Below are 13,871 nucleotides of genomic sequence, written 5' to 3'. Positions count from 1 at the left end.
AAGCTTTAGAACATTGTCAAATGGTGTGCTAAACCTGATTCCAGAAACCAATTGTAAGGAGGAATCTGCATCTGGTATTGGTAGTAAGGAGAAGTCTCGAATGGGTATATATTTTTTTCAGAGGACAATTACACTTCTATCACACACAGTCAACTGATAAGTTTACCACAGATTTTTATTATTGTTCAGCATCATATGCCCCAATTTCACAAATATTGGACAAGATTTGTCAAAATTATTAACGTTTAACTATTTTATACCATGAAATTTGGCATCTTTTCAGTGTTATTTTCAGTTTTGTCAAATTTATTGTCCAAAAAAACTCTTTTTCATTGGACCCAGTCAACTGATGAGCTTATCATAGATTTTTATTATTGTTTAGCATCATTTGTCCAAATTCCACAAATATTGGACAAGATTTGTCAAAATTATTAATGTTTAACTATTTGAAGTCATGGACTTTGGCAGTCTTTTCAATGTAACATTCAGTTTTCTAAATTATATTGTTGAAAAATTTTTTTTCAATAGAAACAGATGAGGTTATCACAGATTTTTATTGTTGTTATGCATCATCTCTCCAAATTTGACAGATATTGGACTAGATTTGTCAAAATTATTAACGTTTAACTATATTAAGGCACCGAATTTGGCAGACTTCTCAATGTAATTTTCAGTTTTTTCAAATTTATATGCTCTGAAAATATCTTTTTCATGAGACACAGTCAACTGATGAGCTTTTCACAGATTTTTATTGTTGTTATGCATCATCTATCCAAATTTCGCAAATATTGGACTAGATTTGTCAAAATTATTAACGTTTAACTATTTTAAGGCATAGCATTGTCAGTGTTTTCAATGTCATTTTCAGTTTTCTCAAATTTATATGTTCTGAAAAAATCTTTTTCATTGGACATTGTCAACTGATTTGCTTTTCACAGATTTTTATTGATGTTTTGCATGATTGGTACAAATTTCACAAATATTGGACTTGATTTGTCAAAATTATTAATGTTTAACTATTTGAAGTCAAGGACTTTGGCAGTGTTATTTTCAGTTCCAAAGATATCCTTTTTATAAGACACAGTCAACTGTTAAACTTAACTTTATCAAAGTTATTAATGTTAAACTTTTTTAGTCTGTGAAACTTGTCAATTTTTAAAATTTAATTTTCACTTTTTTCAAATATATTGTTCCTTTTCCAGGTAACCTTTTCCATACAGCGTGGTGGGTTTTTTGATGAACTGATTCTTCCTGTCTGGTCATGGCTAATTCCTGTAGAAAAAACAGGCAGTGAAAGACAACAGCAAGAGCAATGGTCTGTCTCCTCCATGTGTACAATAGATGGTATGTGGCAAGCTTTAGAACAAATGGTGTGCTAAACCCGATTCCAGAAACAAATTGTAAGGAGGAATCTGCATCTGGTATTGGTAGTAAGGAGAAGTCTTGAGTGGGTATATATTTTTTTTCAGAGGGCAATTACACTTTTATTACACACAGTCAACTGATAAGCTTACCACAGATTTTCAGTATTGTTCAGCATCATATGCCCAAATTTCACAAATATTGGACAAGATTTGTTAAAATTATTAACGTTAAACTATTATATATCATGAAATTTGGCAGTCTTTTCAGTGCTATTTTCAGTTTTGTCAAATTTATTGTCCGAAGAAAATCTTTTTCATTAGACCCAGTCAACTGATGAGCTTATCACAGATTTTTATTATTGTTCAGCATCATTTGCCCAAATTTCACAAATATTGGACAAGATATGTCAAAGTTATTAACATTTAACTATATTTTACCATGAAATTTGGCAGTCTTTTCAGTGTAATTTCCAGTTTTGTCGAATTTATTGTCCAAAAAAAATCCTTTTCATTGGACCCAGTCAACTGATGAGCTTATCACATATTTTTATTATTGTTCAGCATCATTTGTCCAAATTCCACAAATATTGGACAAGTTTTGTCAAAATTATTAACATTTAACTATTTGAAGTCATGGACTTTGGCAGTCTTTTCAATGTAACATTCAGTTTTCTCAATTATATTGTCGAAAAAATCTTTTTCACTAGAAACAGTCAATTGATGAGCTTATCACAGATTTTTATTATTGTTCAGCATCATTTGCCCAAATTTCACAAATATTAGACAAGATTTGTCAAAATTATTAACGTTTAACTATATTATACCATGAAATTTGGCAGTCTTTAAATTTTTTTTTTTCAGTTTTGTCAAATTTATTGTCCAAAAAAAATCTTTTTCATTAGACCCAGTCAACTGATGAGCTTATCACAGATTTTTATTATTGTTCAGCATCATTTGTCCAAATTCCACAAATATTGGACAAGATTTGTCAAAATTATTAATGTTTAACTATTTGAAGTCATGGACTTTGGCAGTCTTTTCAATGTAACATTCAGTTTTCTAAATTATATTGTTGAAAAAATCTTTTTCACTAGAAACAGTCAACTGATGAGCTTTTCACAGATTTTTATTGTTGTTATGCATCATCTATCCAAATAACGCAAATATTGGACTAGGTTTGTAAAAATTATTAATGTTTAACTATTTTAAGGCATAGCATTGTCAGTGTTTTCAATGTTATTTTCAAGTTTCTCTAATTTATATGTTCTGAAAAAATCTTTTTCATTGGACATTGTCAACTGATTTGCTTTTCACAGATTTTTATTGATGTTATGCATGATTGGTACAAATTTCACAAATATTGGACTTGATTTGTCAAAATTATTAATGTTTAACTATTTGAAGTCAAGGACTTTGGCAGTCTTTTCAGTGTTATTTTCAGTTCCAAAGATATCCTTTTTTTTAGACACAGTCAACTGTTAAACTAAACTATATCAAAGCTATTAATGTTTAACTATTTTAGTCTGTGAAATTTGTCAATTTTTAAAATTTAATTTTCACTTTTTTCAAATATATTGTTCCTTTTCCAGGTAACCTTTTCCATACAGCGTGGTGGGTTTTTTGATGAACTGATTCTTCGTGTCTGGTCGTGGCTAATTTCTGTAGAAAAAACAGGCAGTGAAAGACAAAAGCAAGAGCAATGGTCTGTCTCATCCATGTGTACAATAGATGGTATGTGGCAAGCTTTAGAACATTGTCAAATGGTGTGTTAAACCAATTCTAGAAACCAATTGTGAAATAGGAATCTGCATCTGGTATTGGTAGTATGGAGAAGTTTTTAATGGGTATATATTTTTTTTCAGAGGACAATTACACTTCTATTACACACAGTCAACTGTTAAGCTTACCACAGGTTTTTATTATTGTTCAGCATCATATGCCCAAATTTCACAAATATTGGACAAGATTTGTTAAAATTATTAACGTTAAACTATTATATATCATGAAATTTGGCAGTCTTTTCAGTGTTATTTTCAGTTTTGTCAAATTTATTGTCCTAAAAAAATATTTTTCATTGGACCCAGTCAACTGATGATCTAATCACAGATTTTCATTGATTTTAAGCATCATTTGTACAAATTTCACAAATATTGGACAAGATTTGTGAAAATTATTAGCATTTAACTATTTGAAGTCATGGACTTTGGCAGTCTTTTCAATGTGACATTCAATTTTCTAAATTATATTGTTGAAAAAATCTTTTTCACTAGAAATAGTCCACTGATGAGGTTATCACAGATTTTTATTGTTGTTATGCATCATCTCTCCAAATTTCACAGATATTGGAATAGATTTGTCAAAATTATTAACGTTTAACTAAATTAAGGCACCGAATTTAGCAGACTTCTCAATGTAATTTTCAGTTTTCTCATGAGACACAGTCAATTGATGAGCTTTTCACAGATTTTTATTGTTGTTATGCATCATCTATCCAAATTACGCAAATATTGGACAAGATTTATCAAAATTATTGTACCACCAGCGTTAGCGCTGGCGGTACACATGGTTTTAGTCCCGTCCGGATCGTTCTGCCGGCTCCGCTGGCTCCGCCGGATGGCTACTGTTACCGCTTCTCCTCCTAGACGGTAAGGGCCTCCGTACCCATCTCTTGGATTTAGGTCACCTATAATCTCAACTCGTTCCACGTAAAATTTGGGCTTTGTCGGTATTGGGGTCTGGGTGTGGCACTCATTGCAATGCACCCTTGTCTAAAAATGGCAAAATAAAATGCTAATTATCTACCCTACGGAAGGAATTATGGGAAAAATTTCTACAGACGGCTTTCCTAAAGTCATATGTGTAGATTTCAAATATGCCCTTGGATTTGACCTTTGACCTTTATTTCAAGGTCAAACGGGCCAAAATTTTCAAAAAAAAATTTTTTTACGAAAAAAAAATTATTTACCCTGTTATTCAGACACCACACAAACTTAACCAATAATATTATTGGAAAGTGTTACCCGTTAGCTCATCTTTCATCTCCGTGAATTTGGGGTCAATCGGTGCATTTTCACGGGAGTAGCGGCCATAAGATACCGAAACTGAAAACCGTCTCTTTTTCGGGAACTGTTTATGCTAGAGACCCATTCTTTTTTGCATTCTGTAGAGCATGTAAAGCCCAACACTGGAAGTGGTCTCCGTTTTTTTGACATTATTTCATCAAATTTGAACATCTGGCACTTCAGAGCACCTCCCATTTCAAGAATTTTGACCAAAATGACCTGTTCTTTATTTTAATTAATTTTTTCTGTACGAAATTTATGGCACATTATTGTAACATCAAAATTATAACATTTAGTCCCTTATATCTCCAAAACTGGCAGAGATAGGTCTATGGTTACTATTGAACTTGAATAGGAAGTCATATACTGGCAATCTAAATGTGACCTTGAAATTGACCTTTGACCTACTTTTCATCATGAATTGAACTTTGCAAATTTTGGTTCCCTTTTATCTCCAAAACTGGCAGAGTTAGGTCTATGGTTACTATTGAACTTGAATAGGAAGTCATATACTGGCAATCTAAATGTAACCTTGAAATTGACCTTTGACCTACTTTTCATCATGAATTGAACTTTGCAAAATTTGGTTCCCTTTTATCTCCAAAACTGGCAGAGATAGGTCCATAGTTACTGTTGAACTTGAATAGGACGTCATATACTGGCAATCTAAATGTGACCTTGAAATTGACCTTTGACCTACTTTACACCATAAAATGAACTTTGCAACATTTTAATGCTTTTATTTTCAAAACTGGCAGAGATGCGCCCATAGTTACTATTGAATTTGAATAGAAAGTCATACGAGGCAATTTACTGTGACCTTGAAATTGACCTTTGACCTACTTTTAACCATGAACTGAACTTTGCAACTTTTTAATGCTTTTATTTTCAAAACTGGCAGAGATACGCCCATAGTTACTATTGAATTTGAATAGAAAGTCATACGAGGCAATTTACTGTGACCTTGAAATTTACTTTTGACCTACTTTTCATCATGATATGAAGTTTACAAATTTTGGTTCCCTTTTATTTCCAAAACTGGCAGAGATAGGTCCATAGTTACTATTGAACTTGAATAGGAAGTCATATACTGGCAATATAAATGTGACCTTGAAATTGACCTTTGACCTACTTTACACCATAAACTGGACTTTGCAACTTTTTAATGCTTTTATTTTCAAAACTGGCAGAGATACGCCCATAGTTACTATTGAATTTGAATAGAAAGTCATACGAGGCAATCTAAGTTTGACCTTGAAATTGACCTTTGACCTACTTTACATCATGAATTGAACTTTGCAAATTTTGGTTCCCTTTTATCTCCAAAACTGGCAGAGATAGGTCCATAGTTACTATTGAACTTGAATAGGAAGTCATATACTGGCAATATAAATGTGACCTTGAAATTGACCTTTGACCTACTTTTCATAATGGTTTGAACTTTGCAAATTTCCGTTCCCTTTTATCTCCAAAACTGGCAGAGATAGGTCCACAGTTACTATTGAACTTGAATATGAAGTAATTACAGGCAATTTTCTGTGACCTTAAATTGACCTTTGACCTACTTTTAACCATGAACTTAACTTTGCAAATTTTGGTTCCCTTTATTTCCAAAACTAGCAGAGATAGGTCTATAGTTACTATTGAATTAAAATAGGAAGTCAGATACTGGAAATTTTCTGTGACCTTGAAATTTACGTTTGACCTACTTTTTATCATGAATTGAAGTTTACAAATTTTGGTTCCCTTTTATCTCCAAAACTGGCAGAGATAGGTCCATAGTTGCTATTGAACTTGAATAGGAAGTCATATACTGGAAATTTACTGTGACCTTGAAATTGACCTTTGACCTACCTTACTTTGAACTGAACTTTGATTGTACCATTTTTAGTTATATATATTTTTTTGCATATTTTGAGAATTCTTGTTGATTGCATTTTTTATAGCTTGTCAAGCACAAGAATTGTGGTGGTGTCCCTTTTTTGTGTGTGTGTGGGTCTATACGATCGCGCTTACCCCGGCTTTTGGTACAATTTTCGGAGGCGGTATCGCCTCTCTGATCCTCTAGTTAATGTTTAACTATATTAAGGCACCAAATTTGGGAGACTTCTCAATGTAATTTTTAGTTTTCTCAAATTTATTGTCCTAAAAAATTTTTCATTGGACCCAGTCAATTGATGATCTAATCAGATTTTTATTGATTTTAAGCACGATTTGTACAACTTTTACCAATATTGGACTTGATTTGTCAAAATTATTAATGTTTAACTATTTGAAGTCATGGACTTTTGCAGTCTTTTCAGTGTTATTTTCAGTTCCAAAAATATCCTTTATTAGACACAGTCACCTGTTAAGCTTAACTTTACCAAAGTTATTAATGTTTAACTATTTTAGTCTGTGAAATTTGTCAATTTTTAAAATTTAATTTTCAATTTTTTCAAATATATTGTTCTTTTTCCAGGTGACCTTTTCCATACAGCGTGGTGGGTTTTTTGATGAACTGATTCTTCCTGTCTGGTCGTGGCTAATTCCTGTAGAAAAAACAGGCAGTGAAAGACAAAAGCAAGAGCAATGGTCTGTCTCATCCATGTGTAGAATAGATGGTATGTGGCAAGCTTTAGGACATTGTCAAATGATGTTTGTACAAATTTCACAAATATTGGACTAGATATGTCAAAATTATTAACATTTAACTATTTGAAGTCATGGTCTTTTCAATGTAACATTCAGTTTTCTCAATTATATTGTCGAAAAAATCTTTTTCACTAGAAACAGTCAACTGATGAGGTTTTCACAGATTTTTATTGTTGTTATGCATCATCTCTCCAAATTTCACAGATATTGGACTAGATTTGTCAAAATCATTAACGTTAAACTATATTAAGGCACCGAATTTGGCAGACATCTCCATGTAATTTTCAGTTTTCTCAAATTTATATGCTCATGAGACACAGTCAACTGATGAGCTTTTCACAGATTTTTATTGTTGTTATGCGTCATCTATCCAAATAGCAAATATTGGACTAGATTTGTAAAAATTAGTAACATTTTACAATTTTAAGGCATAGCATTGTCAGTGTTTTCAATGTCATTTTCAGTTTTCTCAAATTTATATGTTCTGAAAAAATCTTTTTTCATTGGACATTGTCAACTGATTTGCTTTTCACAGATTTTTATTGATGTTTTGCATGATTGGTACAAATTTCACAAATATTGGACTTGATTTGTCAAAATAATTAACGTTTAACTATTTGAAGTCATGGACTTTGGCAATCTTTTCAGTGTTAATTCAGTTCCAAAAATATCCTTTTTATTAGACACAGTCAACTGTTAAGCTTAACTTTACCAAAGTTATTAAAGTTTTACATATTTTAGTCTGTGAAATTTGTCAATTTTTAACATCTAATTTTCACTTTTTTCAAATATATTGTTCTTTTTCCAGGTGACCTTTTCCATACAATGTGGTAGGTTTTTTGATGAACTGATTCTTCCTGTCTGGTCATGGCTAATTCCTGTAGAAAAAACAGGCAGTGAAAGACAACAGCAAGAGCAATGGTTTTTCTCATCCATGTGTACAATAAATGGTATGTGGCAAGCTTTAGGACATTGTCAAATGGTGTGCTAAACCCAATTCTAGAAACCAATTGTAAGGAGGAATCTGCATCTGGTATTGGTAGTAAGGAGAAGTCTTGAATGGGTATATATTTTTATTCAGAGGACAATTATGGGTCATTTGTCACCTCTTACACAAACAAACTCAAATCATAACATTTGATGTTAAATGTGAGGCTAATTTTATGTTGTGAAATTGAAAAAAATGTTTTCGGTAATTCTCACTCTTCTCATACAATTTGCCAATAAACTACACTTCTAATACACACAGTCAACTGATAAGCTTATCATCCATGTGTACAATAGATGGTATGTGGCAAAACTTACGACATTCAGTGATTGTGAAATGGTGTGCTGAACCTGATTCCAGAAAACCTTTGTAAGGAGGAACCTCCATCTTGTATCAGTAGAAAGGAATGGGTAAATGTTGTATTCTAGATCTCAATTTTGGACAATTTGCCACCTTTACACAAGCAAACAACTTATCATGTTTGATGTTTCATAAGAGACTGAATGATATCCCAGCAGGCAAAGGACATTGATTCTAAGTTGATTCAACGTTGATCCACCAAAATTAATGTTGATTCAACGGTGAATCAATGTCGTTTGTCTGCTGGGATATTGCATTATTAAAATATTTGTTTTCAATAATTCTCACCCTTCTCATACAAGTTGCCAATAAGCTACACTTCTGTTACACACAGTCAACTGATAAGCTTATCACAGATATCTGCAGTTGTTAAGTTTCATTTTTTCAAAATTTAAAAGAAATTGAATAGAATTGACAAAATTATTAGTCATAATAACTCTTCGTTTTGGCCAAAATTTGGATTTTCCTGGAGTAAAGGGCAATTTTCCCATACTTATCAATGGTAAACAACCCCATTCCTGCATTCAAAGTTAGTCCAGGGTTTTTTTCCTAAAAGTTTGGATTTTTTGTTAAAATGTCTTAAGAGATTTTAACAAAAAACCAAACTTCGAAGACGGAGCCTTCTCTGACATTGCATAGTCGTGGGATATCGAGCAAGATTTTCTGGTGACCTACTTAAAACCGCAGGAAAAGCAGACAGCAACAACACTATATAACAATAATATAAGATTCATAAGATATATTCGTCTTATTGCTCAAAATGCATTTTTATCTACAATGTGTGCAGTTCTGGACTTTTCCTTATTCAAAGCACTGTACAAAAACTCGCAACTTATGTATGAGGATTGCATCATGCATCTGCTTTCTTATGCATCCATTTGTTGTTCTGGTCTTGAATGAACGTGAGAAATTATGTGACACCCTAACGTCATTGGCAATGGATGCCTTGACAACCGGGAAGAAAGGCGTCGCAAGCCCAATTGACAAGCACAGATTTCAGTTTTACTACAATAACAGCCATTTTAGTGGTAAAGTGCAATATATTTTCATGCGTTGTTTACAATTTGTTTTTTGCGGAATTTTGAATCTCAAAGGAAGAGTTATTATTGCTTTAATGTTTAACTAGATTTGTGATGGTAATTTGTTACATTTTAAGTCTTATTATACCTCTAGCACAGTGCTGCCGGTACCTATGGTTTTAGTCCCGACTGGTATTGTCCGGTGGCTCCACTAGCACCGTTGGTTCCGTCAGCTCTGCTGCCACGTCACCTTTACTGCTTGTCCTCTTAAACTACAAGAGCCCCTGTATCTAACTTTTGTATTAATATTATGGGCAGGTATTACCCTTAGGGTCATCTTTCATCTTTGTGAGTTTGAGGTCAATTGGTGCATCTGGAGAAGCGTCCATTAGATTTCTAAACTGAAAACTCTAATCCTGGAACCATAAATGCTAGAAACCTCTTGTTTAGTGCATTTTATAGAGCATGTCAAGCACAAGACTAGGGATGGTGTCTGTTTTTTTTTTTAGCCATGAATCGCACTTTCCAAATTTTCAAGCTCTGATATATATATATATACAATTGAACTTGGATAGGAAGTTCTATATTCTCATCCCTACTGCAACCTTGGATTTGAATTTTTACTTCTCCCCACAATTTTGTTATAAATTGAAATATTCTTTAAAAAATTGAGAACTCTTGTTTAATGCATTAAGTTTGTCAAGCAAAACACTGGAGGTGGACTCTCTTTTTTGTTTCTATAAGAATTCGCTTACTCCAGCTGGTGGCATAATACCCGGAGGCGGTATCAACTCTCTGATCCTGTAGTTTTTACCTTTTTTAAATGAACTGTGAAAGAAAAAACACCTCAGTATTTTTTTTTTTTTTTTTTTTTTTTTTTTTTTTTTTTTTTTTGCTGTTGTTAAGCGTAAGTGGTATACATTTCACAAACTTTGGACTAGATTTGTCAAAATCATTAACTTTAAACTATTTTTATCCATGGAATTTTCCAGTTTTTTTTTCAAAGTAATTATCAGTTTTTTTTAAATATGTTGTCCTAAAAATTACTTTCATAACATACAGTTAAAGGGATAATAACTCTTCGTTTTGGTCAAAAAATGAATTTTCCTGAAGTAAGCAACAATTTTCCCATACTTACCAATGGTTAATGAATCCATTTTTACATTCAAAGTTAGTCCCTGGTTTTTTTCTAAAAAGTTTGGTTTTTTGTTAAAATCTCTTAAGAGATTACAACAAAGTATAGCCATCAATGGAGCTCATGTGGTCTAAAGACAAGCTCAGATATCAGAATAATAGCTATAACTGCTGTTTTTGTGGTAAAACAGAATATATTATATTTCTATGAGTTATTCACAATGTTTTTATTGTGAAATATAGATCTCATACGAAGAGTTATTATCCCTTTAACTGATCAGCTTATCTTAGATTATTTCAGTTGCTAAGCTACAGTTGTACAAGTTTCACAAACATGAGAGTACATCTCACAGGGTTAATAACATTTAACTATTTTAATCTGGGGAATATAGCAGTTTTTTAAATGCAGTTGGCACTCTTCTGAAATATATATTGTTAAAAAATACACAGTCAATTACACATTCATCAGTTAATTACACAGTGAACTGATGAGCTTATCACATTTTTATTATTGTTGAGCAGCGTTTGTACAAGTATCAAAAATATGGGACTAGATTTGTCAAAATTATTAACGTTTAACGTTTTTAAGCCATGGAATTTGCCAGTTTTTTTTATGCAATTTTCAGTTTTCTGCAATATATTGTCCAAAAAAATTTTTTTCATCATAGACAATCAACTGATAAGCTTGTCTCAGATTTATACAGTTGTTAAGCTTCAGTTGTACAAATGTCACAAACATTGGACTTGATATGTCATTATTATTAATGTTTAACTGTTTTTATCCATGGATTTTGCCAGTCTTTTAAGTCTAGTTTTCACTTCTCAAAAATTCACTTCAATTACACACAGTCAACAGATAAGCTTACCTCAGTCATTATTAATGTGCTCTTTCTCTTAGACTGAAACACAGATGTAGGTTTAACGTTTAAATTTTCCCCACTTTCACTATACACAGTTTGGCATATTTTAATTGTGATTTAATAAGTATTTACATGGGCCTGTGTTTACTACATTATTTTAATATCTACAACACATGTATTTCTTTATTGAAAACAGGTTATCATGTTGCTGTGAAGCATTGGGTAACAAAACATAAACATTATACGGTATCAAACATTTTGTGCACTTCCATTTTAAATGGCTTCCTTAATTTACCCCCAGTACAGCGACAGTAGACTGTTTTCATGTCAGTGTTTCTACCATGTGTTATATATCTGTATGTTCACATGACAGCTTTTCTGCCTCATCAATGGTGTATAGTGTGTTTATCGTCCTCCTTAAGAAGTCCAAATAAACCGGCGTGACGGGAAAAGCACGTTATATACACCTGAGCATACACTGTAGATTCATGTGTGGACATACAAAGACGTAAATGTCATATTCAGCTACATGTAGTATGTTGATATCATAATGTGACAGGTACTGATTGCAACAGAGACGATCATATTTTCCTCCAGGTGGCGTTATAGTACTGCCCAGATTGTCAAACATGGCGAAAACTGTTCAGATAAAAGCAGTGGACCATTTTAGAATCGCCATTGACCTACATAATATTATTTCATTTTGGGTGTTTTCTTCTGGTTTCTTTTTGAAATATATTTAACACAAATGCGCTATATATATGCATTTTGATTTTAGTAAATTGTTAATCAAGTTTTGCTTGTCAGATAAGAGTGAGGGTTGGACAGAAAAGCTTTAGCCCCTCCCCCATAAAGCAAATTGAACCTACTCTCTGGGAAGAGATGTTACACCTTACGTGATCAGGGAGTGGATGCGAGGCGGTCTGGAAACTAAGTATACGAATATTTACGTTTCAGCCTATTCAGTATAACGTTTTAATGTATAAATGTTAGGGATTTAATGTTCACTTATTTGTAATTCATTTTATAAAATGTACTGTGACGCGTGCATGTATAAAAATGGTTTGGCTATTCCCCAGTGTTTCCTCCACAACATTTTGCTTCCTCCATAACTTCACCTTATCACGTCCTATGGAAATGAAAACTATTTAGGACTTCGTTAGTAGAAAAAGTATCGTTAGTTGAAGACGTACCAGGAGTATATTTACTAGAAGCAGACAAAAAAGGGGAAATGCTGTGGAATCTCCCATTTAAATTCCTATTTACTGACATGTAAATATTTGTAGTAAGCGGTTGGAGGTCGAAATAAAAAGAGCATAACAGACAGTAGGTATGCTGTATAAGTATTACACTTCCATTTCTAATTTCGGCACGATTTCACTAGTCCAGTTGTACTATTTCAGTCCGTTGAATATATAAGTTGAATTATAGCTACACTGTACAGATTTTTGTGTGATGGGAGCTTTAAATATTGTGGCTTCACTGGCCAACAATGTAAACCCTACAAGGCATAGGGGGCGAACTGATAGCGCAAAATACTGTTTCAAACAAATGTTAATCGTTCTGTTGATATCTTTAAAATAAAACAACTAGAAACATGACATGTTTAAGACTGCGTGGTCGTCAGATACAGGTTTGGTTTATTTCAGTAAAGATATCTGTCCCTTATGCCTTTCAACGTGCTCTATTCTCGTAAGACTTTCAAGTTTGCCGTCGTGGCCTTTGTTAAATGGTACTGCAATAATGATTACCCTCTCCCAGGGCCACAGATTGATTTTTCACTAGATACACGTTTTCAAAGATATGTTTCTAGTTAAATGATGGGAATTTTCTGCCCTGCATGCGTCAGAGAAAAGTGCACATGAATTCAGCGGCCCTGGGAGATTGTTGGTTATGATACACGCCACCAAGAAAGTTCGGAAACGTGAAATTGTTTTTCAATAATAATAATAAAAAAAAAAAAAGTAATTTGTTGGGAAAATCTGTGGAAATAAAGATAAACAAATGGTGGGTTCATTATCCAACAATATTTCGTTAAAATATTTACCGTAAAAATATTTACCGTTAAAATATTTGCCTAAAAACTAATAATGGTTATTTTGTAACTATTCAAAATAACAATGTTTCCGAACTTTTTAGGGCGAAAGTACCAGCAAGGTAACGAGTGGTGACTTGGCGTTACGTTGTCGTGCGAATAAAGTATGCACAAATATGGAAACTTTTGATCGTCGAGATCGTCATTTTTTTCATAAGACAAAAGTGAGTGTTTTGAAAGATCATTTGGAAGTTACAACGATTTGCTGATATATTTTTCTGACAGTAATTTCATGATATGTTCCCTTTTTCCATGTTTTATGCTATAGTAATAATAAATCATGTAAATATAGAAATAGTCACAAGTTATTGATCTTATTAGTCGGTGACGCACACATTTTGTGTGATAATTGATG

The sequence above is a fragment of the Lingula anatina genome, chromosome 8 (genome assembly GCF_051362555.1).
Source record: "Lingula anatina isolate TDL-2025a chromosome 8, LinAna3.0, whole genome shotgun sequence".
NCBI lineage: Eukaryota > Metazoa > Brachiopoda > Lingulata > Lingulida > Lingulidae > Lingula > Lingula anatina.
This window is presented reverse-complemented; position numbering follows the sequence as displayed.